This window comes from Eumetopias jubatus, unplaced genomic scaffold, assembly GCF_037043125.1.
Source record: "Eumetopias jubatus isolate StellerSeaLion01/CBP00866 unplaced genomic scaffold, mEumJub1_p1.0 scaffold_14, whole genome shotgun sequence".
Classification (NCBI taxonomy): domain Eukaryota; kingdom Metazoa; phylum Chordata; class Mammalia; order Carnivora; family Otariidae; genus Eumetopias; species Eumetopias jubatus.
This window is the reverse complement of record NW_028274820.1, coordinates 37,857,318-37,878,457: the sequence shown is the minus strand read 5'-3', so window position 1 is coordinate 37,878,457 and position 21,140 is coordinate 37,857,318. Positions and strand designations below refer to the sequence as shown.

General features: G+C 37.6%; 1 pseudogene; it reads right to left on the bottom strand.

The window, feature by feature from the left end:
- Positions 1 to 9,655: 9,655 nt before the first annotated feature.
- On the bottom strand, positions 9,656 to 10,019 carry LOC114219798 (chromobox protein homolog 3-like; annotated as a pseudogene).
- Positions 10,020 to 21,140: the final 11,121 nt, after the last annotated feature.

The following is a 21,140-nucleotide window of genomic DNA, read 5'->3' as shown; positions in this document are numbered from 1 at the left end:
TCTAATCAATCAATATCTCTGCTCACACTGGTTCAGAGATAGATGTAAAACTGAATCCTGGAATGTTGAAACCATTGAAAAGAAGAGCTCTTTTTTCTCTGGCTTTAGGAAAATTTATCCACCTGAAAAAGAAGCCAACACCAAGATGGAATAAATAGAAAAAGGAAAGAGAGATTGATACAGAGAGAGAGAAAAAGAGAAAGAGAGAATGAGAGTGAACATCTAGATGACTTTGTTTAGATTCCCAGATTCAGGCAATTTTTGTTTGTTTTCAGGAAGAAGTGCAATGACAGCAATCAAAGAAACAAAATGGAAATATAACTCAAAGTTTACAAATTCAGATGGAAATGTAAAAGACTTAAGCTATATGACCCATTAATGACTATTTTCTAAGAGTTTATTAAATAAGACATAGGAAACTATGGTGATCAGATATACAACATAAGAATGAGTGTATTGTGGGTTTTTTCTTAAATATTTTTTAAGTTTATTTATTTAAGTAATAAATAAACCAATGTGGGGCTTGAACTCATGATCCAGAGATCAAGAGTCACATGCTCCTCGGACTGAGCTAGTCAGGTACCCCAAGAGTGTATTGTGGTTTTTATAGAGTTTTTCAAACAAGAAAATTGCATTTAAAATGAAATGGCAAAATTCAGATGTAGTATGTCAAAAAAAATATGTGTGTATATATGTATATGTATATACATATACATATATACACATAATAACAGAGCTCCCAAATACATGAAGCAAAAACAGATAGAAATGAAGAAAGAAAAACACAGTTTAATAATAATAATTGGAAATTCCAATATCCCATTTTAAATAATAAATAGAACAAATAGAAGATCAACAAGGAAAGAGAAAACAATGTTATACACCAAATAGAACTAACATATATCTATAGAACAATCTAAACAACAACAGAATACACATTCTTCTCAAGCACACGTGAAATAGTCTCCATTATAGACCATATATTAGGGCACAAAACAAATCTAAATAAATTTAAAGGATTGAAATACTACAAAGGATGATCTCTAACCACAATAAATTGAAATCAGAAATTAGGAACAGAAGAAAATTTGGGAAATTCACAAATATGTAGAAATTAAACAACTCACTGCTAAAGAATCAATAGGTAAAAGACTAAACCAAAAGCAAAATTAAAAATACTTCAAGGTGAATGAAAATGAAAACAGAACATGTCCGAATTTAGGAAATGCAGCTAAAGCAGCATTTAAAGAGAAATTTATAGCGATAAACACTGGTTAAAAAAGAAAAGTCTCAAATCAATAACCTAACTTTTCAGTTCAAGAAACTGGAAAAAGAAGAGGAACTATATGCAAAGAAAACAGAAGGAAGAAAATAATAATGATTAGAGCAAAAATAAATGAACTAAAAGATAGAAAAACAAATAAAATCAATGAATGTTTGTTCTTTGAAAACATCATCAAAATTGGCAAACCTTTAGTCAAACAACCAAAAAAAGAGAAGACTCAGATGATTTTTTTTCCTTTTTTATGACTCAGATGATTTTTTTTAAATATTTATTTATTTATTTTAGAGAGAGAGAGTGCAGGGGCAAGGGGCAGAGAGAGGGGGAGAGAGTCTTAAGTAGACTCTGTGCTGACCATGGAGCCTGACGTAGAGCTCAATCTCACGACCCTGATATCATGATCTGAGCTGAAATCAAGAGTCAGAGGCTTAACTGACTATACCACGCAGGTGCCTCTAAAAATAAGATTTTAAAATAGTAATTACTTTCTGACCTATAGAAATAGGAAGAATTATAAGGGGATACTATGAATTATTGTATGTCAACAAATTAGATAACCCAGTTGAGATTATCACCAATCGTTCACAAATTCTTTCAAAAAATAAGAAAGGAGGAAACACTTCCAAATTCAGTCTATGAGGTCAGTTTTACTCTGCTACCAAAACCAGACAAAGTCTTCATGAGAAAACAAAAAATTCTTCAACAAAAATACCAGCAAACTGAATCCAACAAAATGTCAGGATTATATACCATAACCAAGTAAAATGGATCCCAGTGAGGCTCAACATATAAAAATCAATCAATCTAATATATCATACTAATTGAAGAAAATACAAAACCACATGACTGTCTCAAATGATGCAGGAAAAGTAGTTGGCAAAATTCAACACTCTTTAAGGACTAAAAAAAAAAAACCAACCTCAACAAATTAGAAATAAAAGGCAGCTTCCCCAACCTGATAAAGAATATCTATGAAAATTCACAGCTAATATCATTTTTGGTGGTGAAATCATTTTGCTGACCATAATTCCATCAAAGAATACATTGAAAATGCTGCAAGCCCTGGAGTTTTCTAGGTCAAGGTTTCAGATTTTATTCTGATCTTGATGAGAAGTCATTACAGGAATTTCAAGCACGGGAGGGTTATGATTTGATTTTTATTTTTATAAAAAGTACTCTGGTTACCACATACCCATTCCACTTGGATTCCATTTGACCTGGGGGTAGAGAATAGGAGAAAGCCCTGGTATGGTTAGCAGAGTATGGAAATAGTCCAGAAGAGAGATTCTGGTGGGTGGGATGAAAGGGTACAGTGGAAACAGAGAAAAGCAGAAGTTTTCAGAATACTTTTAGAGGTAAAGTCAGTGGGATTTGAAATGGGTTCAGATGTGAGGATGAGTGAGGAAGGAGAAGAATCAATGTTGACTCCTAGAATTTTGGCTTCAGCAATTAGGTAAATGGTGATGCCATATACTGAAAAAAAAAAAAGACCCAGTGGGGTTGTACTTGAAATAGAAAAATAAAAGTTTTATTTGGTCCATGTTAAATTGAAGATACCCATTTAAAATTAATGTGGAGATGTCTAATACGGACTTAGATACATAATTTGGAGCTCAGAAGAGAAGTCGGAGCTGAACATAAAAATTTGGAAATCATCAGCATACAGTGTTTAAAGCCATGGGATTAATGAGGTTGATTTGAAGAACTGCATAAATAGAGCAAAGAAGGAAGACCAAGATAGAGCCCTGGATTGCTCATACCTATAGCATGCAGACACAGGAGAAGATGGAGTTCACAAAGGAGACTAAGAAAAGTAGCCAGTGAAATAGAAGGAAACCAGGAGAGTATGGTGTCATGGACTCCAAGAAAAGTAACTGTTTCATGAAGGAAGATGAATACATTCTCGGGATCTACTGTACAACATTGTGCCTGTAGATAAAAATACCATATCCTATACTTTAAAAATTGGTTAAGAGGGTAGATCTCGGGTTAAGTGTTCTTACCACAATAAATTTTTTAAAAAGATCTTATTTATTTATTTGAGGAGAGCATGAGAGAGAGAGAGAGAGCATGCACGCACAAGCAGTGGGGAGGGGCATAGGGAGGGGGAGAAGCAGACTCCCCACTGAGCAGGGAGCCCAATGTGGGGCTCGATCCTGGGACTCCAGGATCATGACCTGAGCCAAAGGCAGATGCTTGACCGACTGAGCCACCCAGGTGCCCCCACAATAATTTTTTTTAATAAATAAATATTTTTTTTAGAAAAAAGGAAGTGGTGATCAATTTTGCTGAATACTGCTGAGAGTGCAAGCAAAAAAGGAATGGTAGAATGGCCCCCAATGTTTAATTTGCAGTGGTTATCAATAATCTTGACAAGCACAGAGTCAATGATGTTATAGGGACAGATGTCCAGTTGAGGTCTGTTAGGGAAGAATGTGAGTTGAAAAAGTAAAGGCAGCAACTCTAGATAAGTCTGAAGAAAATGTTAATGAAGAGGAGCAGAAAGATGGGACAGAAATTCAAAGGACAGGACCTGAGAGCGAATAATTACAGAAACTAAGTCACCAGCAAGCATCTGGAATACCGTGGAAGTCTTTGACCAGGCTGTCTTTTGATGTGGGCCAAGACACATCATCCATAGCAAAGAGTAGGAAGTTGTAGGAGTCACGAGGCAAGTTTTCATGGTAGACGATAAGGGAGTTCCTGTCTAAATGCTTCTACTTTCCCAATAAATATAAGCTTACAGGAAGCAGGAAGGTCATGGAGAGACTGAGAAGAAAAAAAAGATAACAGTTTCAAAGAGAAGGAGTGAAATGATCACTTGGGAATTGCTATGGACTGAATTGTGTCTCCCCTGAATTTTTATGTTGAAGCCCTAACCATCAGTGTGACTCTATCTAGAGATCGGGTCTTTAGGAGACCCTAAATAAAAGGCAGATTAATAAAAGAAATAAAAGGCAGCTTTTATTTCTTTTATTAAGGTGAAATGAGACCATAAATGTGGGACACTGACATGACAGTGTAAGGAGAGAGAGGGGGAGGGAGACAGAGAAGGAGGGAGAAAATCTGTGCCATGTGAAGACATAGCGAGAAGGCAGCCATCTGCAAACCAGGAAGGATGCGCTCACCAGATACTGGAATTAGCCAACATTGATCTTAGACTCCCTGCGTTTGGAACTATGAGAAATTAATTTCTGTGTTTAAGCCACTCAATCTATGGCATTTTTTATCTTAATGGCCTGAGCAGACAAAGATAGGAACGTAGGAAGGTGAAAATATTATTAAAGTTGAGTGAGATTCTGGACATGTTGAGTGCCCAGCTTAGATTTGCAGCTATGGAACTTCAAGAGAGACCAAGACACACAGTTAGTTGTGTGTGTCTTTGGGGGGTGGGGGTTCCAGCCACTTCAGCTGCTCAGATGCTAGCACAGCATCAGCAGACAGATGGGTTTAACCCAGATCATGACTTTGGAAGACAAGTCCAGCCAAGAGAAGACAGAGAATTAAGGGTATTCATAAGACACTATTTAGGTGAGATGAGACAAAAATATTGATGATGACAACTTTAGAAATAAGTTCCTCTGCCTCCTCTCTGATATGAAGATGAGCTTTCTTAAGAGAGCTTAGGCTAGTATTCTTTACCCATATTTGCAGTGCAGTATATAAAATTTTGAACCTATTGCCATATTAATATCAAATAATGTCATTACAACTGATAGTGCATCGCTTTTAAATAATCATTGATGCAATTCATGTGTATTTTGCACTGCAAACTCCCAAATAGATTGGAAATCCAGGTAGACAAGAATCAAGTGAGTACATATTTGTTTAAGAAACTCTTTCAGAAGAGAACTTTGGTTAACTCTATCTCTCCTCATCCATTAGATTTTTCACTTCTAACTTTATTTTTTTTCTCTTCAGAGTTTAATATGTTTGATCTCAGACTGGTATCGGTATACATAAAAGGAAGTGAAATTTTACAGATGAAATTTTGCCTTGAAAATTAGACTATGTTCCAGTCTTCCTTCCTGTCCAAATTTTGAGCTAACATCCTGAAAATGAAAATCATTTCTAGACTCCATGAATGCCCTAATCCTAAATTCTTCCTGAATTGTGAAGTGGAAAATTAAATCATTTTTGTTGGAAAACTCCCTGTTCAATGGGTCCAGATCAACACTCAGATGATGTCAGCAAATGTTACATTTTTTTTCAATTATGAAATGAATTATGGGGCGCTAGCTAACCACAGTCAGTCATTAAATAAAGCTATTTTTGCTGATACATTGTTGTCCTGCCAGAAAACACAGGTGTTTTGTTTTTAAAGAAGTTTTAAAAAATTGCTTCAAGAAAAGATTGCATTAACAATCCTTCAGCACAAGCAATATAAGAGCATAAATAAGAAGGTGCCATTTGTAGCGAATTTGTGTGGCAAGGGTAGAGATTGTATTTTCACACACGAAATAAAGAGCTGCTTTATGTCCATGGAATTGAAACATTTGGGCTGTGATGTACGAAGACAGTGATATATGACCATGCATATTTAAACACATCTATACACAGAGTCTTAAGAGTTGAGTGAAAGGCACCTTATAAACATGAATTATTATTGTGAACAAACTTCCTCGGACTGGTATTTTCAAAGAATGTTAGTTCACTCATTCTATGATGATTCCTGAGGGTTTCAAATTCCTAGTCTCAAAAATGATGGCATGTAGGGCGCCTGGGTGGCTCAGTCGGTTAAGCGACTGCCTTCGGCTCAGGTCATGATCCCGGAGTCCCGGGATCGAGTCCCGCATCGGGCTCCCTGCTCGGCGGGGAGTCTGCTTCTCCCTCTGACCCTTTGCCCTCTCGTGCTCTCTATCTCTCACTCTCTCTCTCTCAAATAAATAAATAAAAAAAATCTAAAAAAAAATGATGGCATGTACATCCGTCAATAACAAACATGTACTTGTTAATAGGGGAACTAGAACCGTACTTTGATTTGGAGGCAGTTATTTGAAAGACGAATGAGCATAATATTTTTTAATTGACCTAACAGTCATAATGATGATTTTTAATCATTTTGCTTTTTCAGTAATAACTTTACACTTATTCATTTTTTCTCTTTCAATCAACTGTCTTCAATTTACATATCTCCAAATCGTTTCTAAACTAAGCAGCTGCTTTCAGTTGCTTCATCTAGGAATTTGATTATCTCATAAACTATGACATCCTGGATCATGCATTAATGGCATGCTTATGGAATGAAGCAGTTTTCTGTTTCAAAATGACTTTTTTCCTCTGTGTGTGCAAGACAGTATAAATGGCACATATCTATAATCCTCAGAACTCAAAAACTAATGCAACAATCAACTTCTCATCTGGGTTAAAACTATGTTTAAGAAGAACAATGATCTATTGATAAACATACCTTAATAAACTGCTGTTGGAAATAAATCCTAGGGTTTAAGTTTTGAAAATGCCATTTTAAATGTATTCTAAAATCCATTTCCAAGAACTAAATTGCCCAGGTTTTATTTCAGAGTTCCTAAATTCTTTTATTGCAGACTTTAGAAAAATCTCCTCCTCAAAGTAATTATGGACATCTCATTTTTGAATACTGATAGCAGGATTCTTCAAATTTTCAAGAATGTCTTAAAAACACATTTTAATCAATATTCCATTTAGAATTTCACTAATTAGTTATTCACAAATATGTGGAATTCACCTGAGGTACAAAAGCTTTTTTAAAATATTGAAAAGACTTAAATTATTTGTGAAACAATTATTCCTCATACAAAATTGAATGATTCAATAATAGCCTAGTAGAGAGAACCATGAGTTAGCTGTTGTTCAACTAAATATTAAGGACAATTTGTAAAATGAGAGAACTCAGATCAATGACCAGATTTTATACTATGGTGACATGATTAAAAAAAAAAACAACCGACATTATTTTTCTCTGAACATGTAACTCCTACATCACTTAATTCTTTCGATTTTAAGGGTGGCAAATTCTGTCGTCAAGTGTAATTGGCAATATGTTGTTCTTAATCAAAGGTTCAGGCTAAATGACCGTGTAACAAAAGTTTTATATAAAAATATAGCATATAACTAGATACATAATAGATATGTAACATATATGCACATGTATATAACAACTTTCAAAGAAGTTCAGTGCCCAGGTGAGCCACTAAAACTCACTTAACCACAAATAAGTGGTTAAACACTATCATCCTAGTATTCTAGAACTTAATCTACATGTATGACAATATTCCCAAGGAAAAACAGATATATAATAATTCTTGTCTGTGGTGACTAAAACTTTGTTCTTAGGTAGAAGACTTTCCTTACTACTCCCTGTTCCATTTGCCGCCCCTGACCCTAGGCAGGCAATGGGGACTGCCTTCCCATAGTTTCCCAATGATGGTAGCCTCTAAGGCCTGATGACCCAGTTGAGGAGGTGCAGAGTTTGTAAAGGGTGAACTCCAGAAGGCTGAAGAGCTATGATGGAGTGACCAGTGGTTTTCCTCAAAATTCCAGGGAAATTTTAGGGGAGGTGGGCACACACAAAATACTTAACTACCTAAAGATAAATTTGCAAGCTGATAGATTAAAGGGTGAGATTATTCCCATAGCAGAAGAATTATAATGGGTCCCAGGAACATTTGAAGAATACATTTTCAAATGTTTGCTTATAACTCTTTAAATAATTAACAAAGGAGGACATCAAAAGCTAAAATGTTAGAAACTACTGATGATTTTCAAAAGTAAAACTCACGTATTCATTTTTTAAAATAAAACTATTGACCACTGTTCACCACTATTTATAATAAACAATACACAGTTGGAGAGCATTCTCATTACTACGAAGTTATGTTTTTCCAGGCTTCTGCTGAACCAGTAACCCAAATACTGAAAAGGTTGAGCCCACATGTAAAGAATGAGTTGTGGGTAAAGTAAAACATGCAGATCAATAGTTTAGATTACAAAAGTTTGTTCACTTATCCATTCCAGCCGATCCTAAATTGCCAACATCTCTGGTCATCTGATTAGGTTTCCACAAACTAAGTCTTACACATTAACCTTTTGGTGGTTATAGCACAGAGATTTCAACTCCTAGTAAAGGAAAGTTTTGCTAGAAGGAATCTTTAGATGTCCATTTAACTAAGTCTTGCTTGGCTAGTTAAAACACACCGGGATTTGTCTAGTATTCTCTTCTGGGGGTGGGGGGAGTTTGTTGGTACTGATCAAATTTTCCTATGAGGGGGTTTGCAAATAAACTTGCATATATATGACTGTAGATATAGATATGAATTCTGATAAGGCCATTTTTAAATTGTCCAATTTGAGTTGTCTACAATACATTTAAGTTGTTTAATTAACGACAGAATCATCTATTTAATTTGAAATATTAAGACGTCAGGAAAAATTTTCCATGTAGCTAGAAGTGATTTATTTCTCAGGTTGCTTAGAGTGATGACATTCCAAAAACACGAGCTTGTCGATGGTTGTGAAAGGGTGTTTTTGTTTTGGCTTTGGTGAAAGTTAAAAAAAAGAAAACCATCTACGTGTGTATTTTATGTGTATGCCCACAAAGACAAACAAAAAATCTCAGACTGGTCCTTAGGCATATATAAGTTAAACAAAAATTCTGATTGAGTAATGACCATGGAGATCTTCCCCAACATTTAGAAAAAGCTGTTCTCTAATGCAGAGGAAATAGTGTACCATGGTATCAAATGTTCTTTCCTGATAAAGGAAGCAACTAAGAAAGTTTTATTTGTCCAAAGCAACCAGTGCTACAGATAAAACCCCAACTCCCACAATACTACTTCAGAACAAAAATATCAAATTTGGCTTTCATTAGAATATAGTTATTTCTTCACACTAATAAATCAAAAATTAAGACCCAGATTTTATGTATAATCAAATAAATAATTATATAATATAATTGCATATATAGTTGAGAACAATTATTGAGCTTCATTTTCCAGACAAGAATGCCAAGGTAGTCTCTCTTCATAAAAAGGAATTGCAGTTTTTTTTTTACAATAGTATTACTTTAAAAAAAAATATTTTATTTTCTTGAGAGAGAGAGAGCAGGAGAGAGAGTGAGAGAGAGAGAGAGCATGAGCAGGGAGGAGGTGTAGAGGGAGAAGCAGACTCCTCGCTGAGCAGGGAGCCTGATGCAGGGCTCGATCCCAGGACCCTGGGATCATGACCCGAGCCAAAGGCAGACGATTAACCAACTAAGCCACCCAGGAACCCTAAAAAGGGATTGCAGTTTGACAACATTTCATATTTGCCTCTTTTGCTGATACTAAGTCTGCCTCATCTGATCTTCCCATATCATGAGAAACATTAAGTCTCCACTGCTGACTGTGACCCCCATTATTCATTGGAGATCCTGACCTCTGGCAAAGCCTCTTGTTTTGTCAGCAATAGCTCTTTCTCTGATTTGCTATCATCAGATTCACTGACAGATAAAGATCTTCTTTGTGTACCATCTTTTTCTTTACCCAGTTCTTTGATAATTAAGAAATATTTTGATGAACTCTGGACAATCTGTTTCTTCAAGTTGTCCGTATTGTCCGCATGCCTATCACCTTCCACTTCAGGAAATACCCCTCTCCCTTCCCAGTCACTACACGTCGTCTGTCCTGTGCTTTTTCCACCACAAGTTCTTCAGGGCTTTTTGACTGTTTCCATTCTGGTTCTTTCCCATTTTTAGCAGCATAGTTTTATCAGAGGCCATGTTTTGTTACAAACCTGAAAAGCTATTATTCTCCTTCTCCAAGATGCCTCGAGGTGTGACACTTCTTCAGCCTATTTGGAGCTCACGCTCCATTTTATTTTTAATTTTCATGTTACTGGACATCTTTTTTTAAGATTTATTTATTTACTTGAGAGAGAGAGAGAGAGGCGGGGAAGGGCAGAGGGAGAAAGAGAGTCTCAAGTCTCCACTCAGAGCAGAGCCTGATGCAGGGCTCGGTCTCACAACTCTGAGATCACACCCTGAGCCAAAATCAAGAGTCGACGCTCAACCAACTGTGCCACCCAGGTGTCCTTGGATATCTCATTTTTAATTTTCATGTTTTAGGCTGTAAGGTACAATCCCAGTGTCCTGGCAAAGCAAGATATGAGGGCTACCTTGGATCTCGTCATCTCTCCTTTGGCCCTAGCCCCACGCCCCCGGCCATATCACACATCACTGCACACAACATCCAGTCACTGCTTTTGTCCACACAGGCAGAAAAGCAGAATGGAGGGCTCTTAGGACATGTGTCCCTCATATTCTGGGGATAGTAATAAAGTCATTTTTATGCAGAGAGCTCTCCCAATTCCTCAGACCCCTTTGACCATCACTCTCACAGGCCTCGCTCCCTCCCCACCCTCATGCTGCAGGCCTCCCTCTACCCTGGTTTTCTTTCTGATTCAAGGCTCACCACTGACTGGACAGAAACCTGAGGAATTATGTACATTTCCCAGGAATACCCGTGTGCATCTGCTCTCCTTTTCTCATCAGGACATCTTTGGTGAACATTTCCTGACAGAGCTGTGCTGGGAACGGCCCCGGGGAATTTATCCTTCTTGTCTTTGACCTTGTTTTCTCAAGAGACTGCTAGGGGTCAAATGATAAAGGTAAGCAAACTCCTGAAGCTTCAGAAAACATATTCATATGGAGGTTTTTTCCTGCTTTGTCGAAGATTAATAGACCATATCGTTGTGGGTTCATTTCTGGGTTCTCTATTCTGTTCCATTGATCTATGTGTCTATTTTTGTGCCAGTACCATACTGTCTTGATGATGACAGCTTTGTAATATAACTTGAAGTCCAGAATTGTGGTGCCTCTGGCTTTGCTTTGTTTTTTCAAGGTTACTTTGGCTATTCGGAGTCTTTTGTGGTTCCATACGAATTTTAGGATTGTTTGTTCTAGCTCTGTGAAAAATGCTGCTGGTATTTTGATCAGGATTCCATTAAATGTGTAGATTGCTTTGGGTAGCATGGACATTTTAACAACGTTTGTTCTTCTGGCCCATGAGCATGGAATGTCTTTCCATTTCTTTATGCCCTCTTCAATTTCTTTCATTGGTGTTTCATAATTTTCAGAGTATAGGTCTTTCACCTCCTTGTTTGGGTGTATTCCTAGGTATATTATGGGTTTGGGTACGATTGTAAATGGGGTGTTTCTTAATTTCCCTTTGTGCCGGTTCATAATAAGGAGGCATTTCTAGGCTGTGTAGCATAGGCTGGCTACAGGCTACAGCTGCTGTAACTGCCTTTCTGGCACATTCAGCACCCCAACTAAAACTCCTCAGCATTTGGTAGCGTGTTCCTGGGCAAGCAGTGCAAGAAAAGATGCTATGTGGCTCAGTTAGACTGATAAAGTTTCTGAAAATGTTTGTATCAATGAGTTCCCCGTGTGGGAAGGAATCTTTTAAAAGAGCATTTACTAGGTTTTTGTCTGCTCATGAAAGTAATGGAAGCTCAACTTTAGAAAAGCCCCAAAAGCATAAGAAGGAAAATAAAAATCATCTGTCATTCCACCTCACAGAGACAACTGATATTAACATTTTAAAGTATTTCCTCTCAGCTGTGAGAGACAAGAGAGAGAGTTACCACAATTGGGATCGTGTTAAATTATAAATGCATGTTGTACACGGATAGAAATGCATTTTTCATAGCTTACTTTTTTTATTTAACACTGCAGCATTCATTTAACATTCATTTAACATTTAATATGAATGGACTGTTATAAATCAGAACTGTACTTGTCTCTAAAAATTATCACCATTTTCTGATGACATTAACTACTCTTCAAAAGCATGATTTTTAAAAGCCATAGTGTTCAAAAAATTTACTTTTATGTAACATAATTAAATTCTCTGACTTTTGAACATACATGTTCTTTCTTTTATTGTAACAGTTTTACTGAAGTATCATAAACTGCACATATTTAAGGTATACAGTTTATAAGTTATGATTTATGAATGTACCTGTGAAACCTCACCACAATCAAGACAATGAACATGTGCCTCACCCAGAAAACAAGAGTTTTGTTTTTTTTTTAAGATTTTATTTATTTATTTGAGAGAGAGAGACAGGAGACAGGGGAGGGTCAAAGGGAGAAGCAGATTCCCTGCTGAGCAGGGAGCCTGATTCAGGACTCCATCCTGGGACTCCAGGATCATGACCTGAGCCAAAGGCAGACATTTAAACAACTGAGCCACCCAGGCACCCAACAAGAGTTTTCTTGTGCTCTTTAGTAATCCCTCCCTCCTGCCCTTTCCCACCCCTACCACTGTCTCCAGGCAACCTCGTATCTGCTGTCTGTCGTGCTAAATAGGTTTGGATTTTCTAGACTATTTTATGAATGAAACAATACACTGTGTACCCTCTTTTGTCTGACTTCTTTCACTCATCGTAAGTGTTTGAGATTCATCTGCTGCTGTGCAATCAGTAGTTTATTTCCTTTTATTGCCGAGCAGTATTCCATTGTATGGATATACCATAGTGTATTTATCCATTCACCTGTTGATAGGCATTGTTGTTTCCGGTTGTTGGTTGTTATAAATAAAACTGCTATGAATATTGCATGTGTCTTTGTGTAGCCATGTATATGTTTTTCTTTTAGATAGTCTACACAAAGACTTCTACACAAATGTTTAGCATCTGAGGATGAAATGTCTTGGTCATATGATGTGTGCGTGTGTGTGTGTGTGTGTGTGTGTGTGTGTGTGTTTAAGATTTATTTGTTTATTTGAGAGAGAGAACAAGAGGAGGGGCAGAGAAAGAGAAAGGGAGAATCCCAAGTAGACTCCCCACTGAGCACAGACCCCCACACAGGGCTCAATCTCATGACCCTGAGATCACAATCCAAATAGAAATCAAGAGTCAGACACCCAACCAATTGAGCCACCCAGGCACCCTGAGTGTGTGTGTCTAAGAAACTACCAAACTGTTTTCCAAAGTAGTTGAACCATTTCCATCCCCACCAGCAGTTCAGGGGAGTTCCAATTCTCCACATCCTTGCCGGCACCTGGTATGTTCAGTCTTTTAAATTTTAGATATTCTAAAAGGTATATGGTGGTATCTCATTGTGGTTTTATTTTTTATGTCCCTGATGACTGACTAATAATGTTGAATATCCTCATGTCCTTAACTCAATTGGTTGAACAGATTTCTCACATCTTAAATCAGGTTTAACCTAAAACGATGATTTTCAGTCACAGAAGAATACTTCAAAATGTAAGTTCTTAGAACATTCCTTCTTTAGTGATACATTTCTGCCATTTTGTCTCATTCCTATTCAAAGCACTCAAGGATGCAGTATAAATAAAAGATTAATGTTATTAATAGATGATTATCAGGTGATGATGATGATGATTTAAAAGTCTTACCTAATCATCAGGTGGACAGCTCCAAAACAAATATATTTTAAGGAAGAACATCACCATTCTGCATACTGACTACCATTTCTAAAAGGCCAAAGATCCCAAGGTCATGGCAGTTATGATATTACTTTATGCCTTTCCTTAGAAATCTCCCCATTTCTTCAAGGTGAATTTTACTTAGCAGTTCTGATATGGGTCTCTCATCACTTCTGGCTCATTTCTCCCAACCTATTTCTTCCTCAAACTCGTTACCCCACCCTATTTTACCCCCAACCCATTCTCCCTTCTCTCAACAGATGGTCTGTTTCTTCTATCATCAAGAATATCATCTATCGGCTATAATTTCTACTCTCTTCTTTTCCTCAATTTACGAACACATCTACTTCTGCACTCATGCTTTCCTCCTTTGCCTTGTGTAAGAAACACATACTTCTCGTCTTATCTAAGGCCAGCACTGCCTCTAATACTCTGGATCTTTCTCCTCAAAATCTGTAGGCATCAGTATTGAGTACTTGTCTCTTTCTTGTATCTTTAAGTCTTGCCTAACCATTGACTCCTTTCCTTCTGCATCCAAACCTACTTAAGATTCTTGCAGCTTAAGATCAAAATCTCCCTCCATTTTGTGTTCTTCAGATAAAACCTTCCTTCCCTTCAGAGCCAAACTCCCAGAAAACACAGATTACCCCTGCTGCAAAATGGCCCCAGTTCCCCCCTTGGCCTATTTTTGCTCAGGACATCAAAGGTCCCCTAAAGGTCAGAGCCACTGGACCTGCCCCAGCCCGATCTTACATGACACGGTAGCTGCTTTTGATCCTGTTGATCCTGCTTTTGATCCTTCATTTGGTTTCTCTTCCATGTCTCTCAACAATTCTGTGCCACAATTCTCTTAAAATTGTTGAAGTGGTTTCTGTTATCTGCACCTGAATTCTAAATGATCCCGCCTCCTTCTACACTTTATACTGCAAGAGGATTAAGCAAACTCTGTACTGCCTCCACACACCACGCTCATACTTCCCAAGCTCTGTTTACAGTGTTACTTCCACCTGGGAGGCCTTTCTCTCCTGATTTGCTGAGGTCACTTTAGTGAAATGGGAAACTTTGCACACAATTAAGGAGCTGTCAAAGAACTATGGTAGGTAAGTGTGTCCTTGGGCTTGGAAAGCTAGAAGTTTCCCTGTACCATTTCTCCTAAATCTTTTTCCTGTTCCTGATTTACCAGTGACAACATGTCACCTCAATCATCAGTTCCTTATACATCCACAAAATTCTGGCTGATTTTCCATGGCTAGCTACCATCCAATTACTATCTCTTCTTTTTAAAAAAATATGTTTTTAATTCCATTTCTATTTGTCTACCTCAAATTCCTAGGAGCAAACCAAAAATAAAAATCTCTGAGAAATACCTATTGTTGTCCGAGAAATCCATTTTCTATGGTATTCATGGAAACCTTCAACAGCACAAAGAGAAATAGAAGTGACTAGAGGCTTTTTGGAAAATACAAAATGAATTCTTTCATTCAATTCCCTGTGACCATGAACCTGAAGATTTCATTCCTGTGAAGAGCTAGATCTCTCAAGATCATGACACGGCCTCTGTTGTATGTGAAATTAAAATTGACTTTTCACTGAGTAGTAGAACATTCGTGCTAGAAGGAATTCTAGCAACCATCCCTTTCCCTCTATGAATGAGGACACAGAGACTGAGAAGAGAGAAACACCATACCTATAAAAGTCTAGCACACTTATGGCAGAGCTGTGTCCCCTAATGCCAATTAAAGTATCATTTTCACTATTTTTCAATGCCTTTCTTTTTCAACATTTGCAATACTGATTAATGGTCTACAAGCTTCAGTTGTTAAACTATTCATTTTGGAGCAACTGAGAAATGGAGAATTTTACACAATGCAAGCAAAAGCAAAGAACAACATATTCAAAACCTGGAAACCAGATGACCCTTTTCAAATAATCACTCATTCTATCTTAGGCTGGGAGGGAGCAGACCTTGGAGAATTAGTACATGATACAGGACAATTTAATTCAATCTCGTCTCCTATCTCTGCTGAGCTGGAATAGGCAGACTTTCCAGTGACTGCTTAGATTCAAAGCTATCCTTCGTATGTACTAAAACATGAGTCTCTGACTTCTCTCATTTCAAATGTATTTTGGGCTTTCCACAAGGGTTTCCAAATATGTATTATTTCTCAACTGAATTAACATAGCCATCAGTATGTGAGGCCTCTTGCTTACCCAAGTAAAAAGTAAATCTCTTTCAACCAGACCTGTTTTATCACCTTTCCCACTGCCTGATTTTGGAGCTTCCTCACTACCTAGGCATCAAGACAAGATCGATAATAATTTGTGAACCTCCACAAGTTAAGAAACTGGAGAAGAGCCAGGTAAAGTAACTTGGCACTGTCCCAGATGCTCACATGCAATCTCATACATATTGGTCCCTTAGAGGATCAAGCCTGAATTGACACCCCAAAGCTGAGGGGTAGGTCACCATCAGACTCCAACTCAGATAGCAGTTTTTACAGATCTAACGACTGTTGCTCAACTGGGTGTCCATGGAAACTAAAAAATTGGTTTGTTGCCTAGAGAAGTGGAAAGAAAACCAAGTCATTTGGTTTCTATGTGGTTTCTATGAAGCTAAGGAAATTTTTTGGCAAATGATAAAAACAAGGATGGCTAAAGCTACATGATTCCCTTGGTCAATTCTTGATCTTATCAGGAAATATTCCCTATGTTTATTATTCAAAAATATGAAAATATTCTAAATGAAGGAGTACCAGATTCTCAGGTTATTTGATTTTTGGCTGAATTGGAAACAATTCTTTAAAAGAGTGACCAATATATGCAACAAAATCTAATAGGTTAAAAAGTCCTTGGATTCATTACATATGGAAAATGTTTCTCATCCACAAATTCAACAGAGTTCCAAGTATGAAAGAAAAAGCTAGTATTTAATAAGGGTGGAGGAGACTGAAACACCTATTCATTAATCCTATGGAAATATTTGTCACTCATATGTGGTTTAGGGAATTGGGTAAAAATAGCAACTTCCTAAGAATTTGTTCATCTGGTCATAGACCTTTATCTATCTGAGCAAGTAAGTATGACATAACAGTAGACAGGGGACTTGTACAATGAACCCATGATAAACAGGGATGCAGAGGTGACAACTTAGCACATGTGGGCATGATTTGATAGCATCTGTTGGCTTGCCATCAGATCAGAAACAACCCCTGGCACAAAACTAGCCAGGCCAAGAAAGGTGGTATACATGAGTTACAACCGAGAGTTGGCCTGACCTTAGCTGGTCAGAATTTAGGATAATTAATACTACTTTTTAGCGTGTCTTAGAATACTTAGAAGAAATACCTATAAAAATTCAACTTCAAACAGGAAAAATAAAAATTGGTTTTATCCATGAGTCATGAGCTAACATGCCCACAGGGCCAAGTAAGAAATGGAAATCAATATATGGAACTGAGTAGAAACAAAACAATAGCACTAGTGTGATGATAAATATCATTGACACAGAGGCTCAGGGTTGGAGAATAGCAGGAAGTAACGATGAAAACTGTAGCAAAGTATGGAACACATTTCTTCTCAGAAGGGAACAGTCACGGTTCCAGTCTAGATATTTGATGCCACAGCTTCACATGTTGCAAAGCAGGCTAGTTTTCGCTTGCCCACATCTTGCTGGAGTCCCCACAATGATCTATTTATTTAAGGAAAGAATATTAAAAGGGATGTGGACCCCACCAACTATAACAAATTCATAAATCTTTAAAATTGCTGTGTAACTTGGTACAACGAACAAATTTGTATGAAACAATGTAATTTTGCCTAAATTTATACACTGCTAAAAATATATATGTATACAAACACACAGTGCGTGCACACACATGCGTGCACACACGCACACACACATACACACACACACACACTGGTTCATGGCCTAGAGATAAAGGAAAGCTGACTTGGTTAAAACACCAAAAATTGAAACATGGGCTCTCAGTCCAGTGTGGAGGAGGAAGATGTTCTCCGGCTTCACTTTCTTCCTTCATGTTCCTGGGCCTTCTCCTATGTGTGTCTTGGTTTTGTGTTTTGGGTTTAAGTCATCAAGAGGTTACAGTAAAGGAGCACCTGGGATGCTTGCTTATTCTTCTCCGCCTATAGAAGAGTTATTCATTACAAGCTGTCCCACCTCATTCATATTATTTCCCAATCCAAGATCTTCCCTGGTTTATCAGTGCCTTTGAAACAAAGTCCCAATTCCTTGGTTCAGGTCTCAGTGAGCTTTCCATATGGGCTCCACTACCGCACACACCTTCACCTTTCACCTGACCCTCCTCTTCACAATCCCTGGTAACCTACAGCCACAGTGCTCTCTTCTAGCTCAGTATCATGTTACTCTGTTCCTCTGCATCAAACACCTACTTGGCCTTTAAGATCCACTTAAAATCTTAAGTAGGAATCCCTCCTAGACCAGACCAATCCAAGAAGATATCTCTCTCCTCTAAATTTCACAGGCAATCATAATAACAATGATGGTGGTCCCAGCTGGAATCTGTGTTATATGCTCTATTTGCTTTACCTTATTCACTCCTAGCCCCTGCTTCTCTCTGAAACAGATCCTATTTTTTATCCCCATTCTACAGGTGAATAATAGGTGAGGGTTCCGGGAAACAGAGATATGTAAACTAGTGATCTATTTACTGATAGAAAAATAGGGACTCCTGGGGGTTCAGTCGGTTAAGTGCCTGCCTTGGGCTCAGGTCATGATCATGGAGTCCTGGGGTCAAGCTCTGTGTCTGGTTCCCTGCTCAGTGGAGTCTGCTTCTCCCTCTGCCCCTCCCCCTGCCTGTGCACTCTCTCTCTCTCTCTTATTATATCCTGATAAAGCTGTATAAAAAAATATTTCTAAAACCCATAAAGTTGGCTTAGAAATTTTTAATTTGGAATTTTCACTTAAATGAAAAACTGTTAAGTGTAACATAAACATTTATTGAGATGATCTGGATGACCAGCCTATAACCACCACCAGGAAATCTTAGGTCCCATACTCTGTTCTTTACAATCTCATTCTCACCACATGAAAAGCCAATAGGCCTCAAAGTAAATAGCACAAATTAGAGGTTCAGAGTCATTTAAGTAGCGAAAAATGGTGGGAGCACCCAGCCATCACACAGTGTATGGTAATAAATTGGGAAACCAGGCTCACAGAACCCACCCGCAGGAGCTGGGACCACATTTACCCTGGTGTGCATCTACTGTGGGTTCCTGGTCTGTCCGTACCTTTCGTTAGCTATTAGCAGTGAGAGTAAGAGCAAACCTCCTGTAAAGGATTTGTTATAAAACAACTCTCTTAGAGTCTTTAATATTGTTTTGGGGGTATATTCAAATGATTGGGATTCAAATGATCTTGTGAAAAACAAGATCATTAAGAGGAAAACTAATGATATTTATAATAATAATAATAATGATTCAAACCATGGTTTGTAGTGCTCAAAATCAAAAGAATCAAGTTTACATAAAGATTTCTTTCCCGTACTGAACCCAAAGTTCAAACAGACCATCCATCACATCACTGTTTTGCGATTTTATTTATAGTAGATTCCTAAATTTGTCTTTGTTGTGTTATTTGAATAAGAGCTCTAAGTATTGTGAGTTTAAATCTAACTTGATCACTACCTATAAGTATGATATTAAAAATAATTGACGTCAGCATTAGAAGTCCATGTAAATTATTTTCCTCTAGAAAGGTTCTACACGGGGCGCCTGGGTGGCTCAGTTGTTAAGCATCTACCTTCGGCTCAGGTCATGATCCCGGAGTCCTGGGATCGAACCCTACTTTGCACTCCCCAGGGAGCCTCCTTCTCCCTCTCCCACTCCCCCTGCTTGTGTTCCCTCTCTTGCTATCTCTCTCTCTTCAAATAAATAAATAAAATCTTTAAAAATAAATAAATAAATAATAAAAAAATAAAAAGGATCTACACATTTCTTTGTTGTGAGGATTCGGTGAGGCAGTTTGTGGATCTACACATTTCTTTGTTGTGAGGATTCAGTGAGGCAGTTTGTAAAGTGCTAAGGCAAGAAATGGAGATTTTAGGGATTTCAGTAGTTGGGCGTCGGACTCTTGATTTTCAGCTCAGGTTATGATCTCAGGGTCACAAGATCAAGTCCTGTATTAAGCTCTGTGCTCAGCAGGGACTCAACCTCAATTAACTAGAATGTTGGAGACTGATGTGTTTTAAATAACCAGAAATTCAGTCTTCAGTTTCAAGACTTCTTGGAAACATCTGTTAAGGTATTTGGGATGCTTTTCCCATTGTAGAAGATAATTTCGCCTTTATTTTATGACCTAGAAACTGTCAGTACCTCAGTTTTATCTTTCAATAATAAATTCTTACTTATAGGTCCACAATTAAAGAAAACAAAAAAATTACTCTTTAAAAAATACAGGGTATAGGATTTTTTATGCAATTTTCTTCCCCTCCCCCCCCTTTTTTTAAGCAATGGAGTGTCTAACATGAGATTTCTCGTTGGAGTCCAGTTAATTGCAGTTTTATTGTGCATATATAGCTACTTTGATGTAGGATAGGTAGGCCTAACTTGGGGGGGAAGGCAAGGAGGTGAGTCATTTGTCCCTATGTGCAAAGCAGCCAGGAAAGTTCATATTCCATTTTATACACTTAAATTGAATGTCTGCTATGGAAGAAACTGGGGGAGGGATGAAGAGAGACATAAAGAGATGAGTGAGATACTATCTCCAACTTCTTAGAAATTTATAGCCAAAAGAGAAATTGAAACTTTGTAATCCTGTTGCTTCAGTGGACCTGAACACAGAGTTGCGGTGATTAATCCTAAAGCTGAGAGAACTCTGGATTCCGACATCATGCACAGTGGTGGTGATAGTTCTGTCTACTAGAAAGTAACTAACACTGTAAACCCATCTACTTAATGAACAGATGTCAAGACAGGGCCAGTTCCTGAGGGGATGCCGCAGGCTCTGCACAGAGCCCAGTCCTGCTAACACGTTTTGCAAAAATGAGAATAAAAAGCTATTTTGCAAATTTATCAGATTTGCAGTTAAAAACAAACCAGAAAGGACAGCAAATACAGGATGAGATTCAGGATCCAAAAAGCTGAAACATTTGGCTGAATTTAACAAGATGATTACAAAGGGGAAAATGTAAGTTCCTGCACTCTGGCCCATTAAAAAAAACAAAACAAAAAACACTGTGCACAAATGCAGGATGGGAGAGGCATGGAACAGTGTGTGTGTGTGTGTGTGTGTGTGTGTGTGTGTACGTGTGTACGTGTGTGTTTTAAAGAGTCAGACTTGAACTGGTTTGAACTGACAACCATACGAAGAAGACATATGAATGATTAATAAATAAAAAAACTATCTTCATTATTAATCAAAGAAATGAAAATTAAAACAGTAATCCCTCGATCTACCAAATGGATAA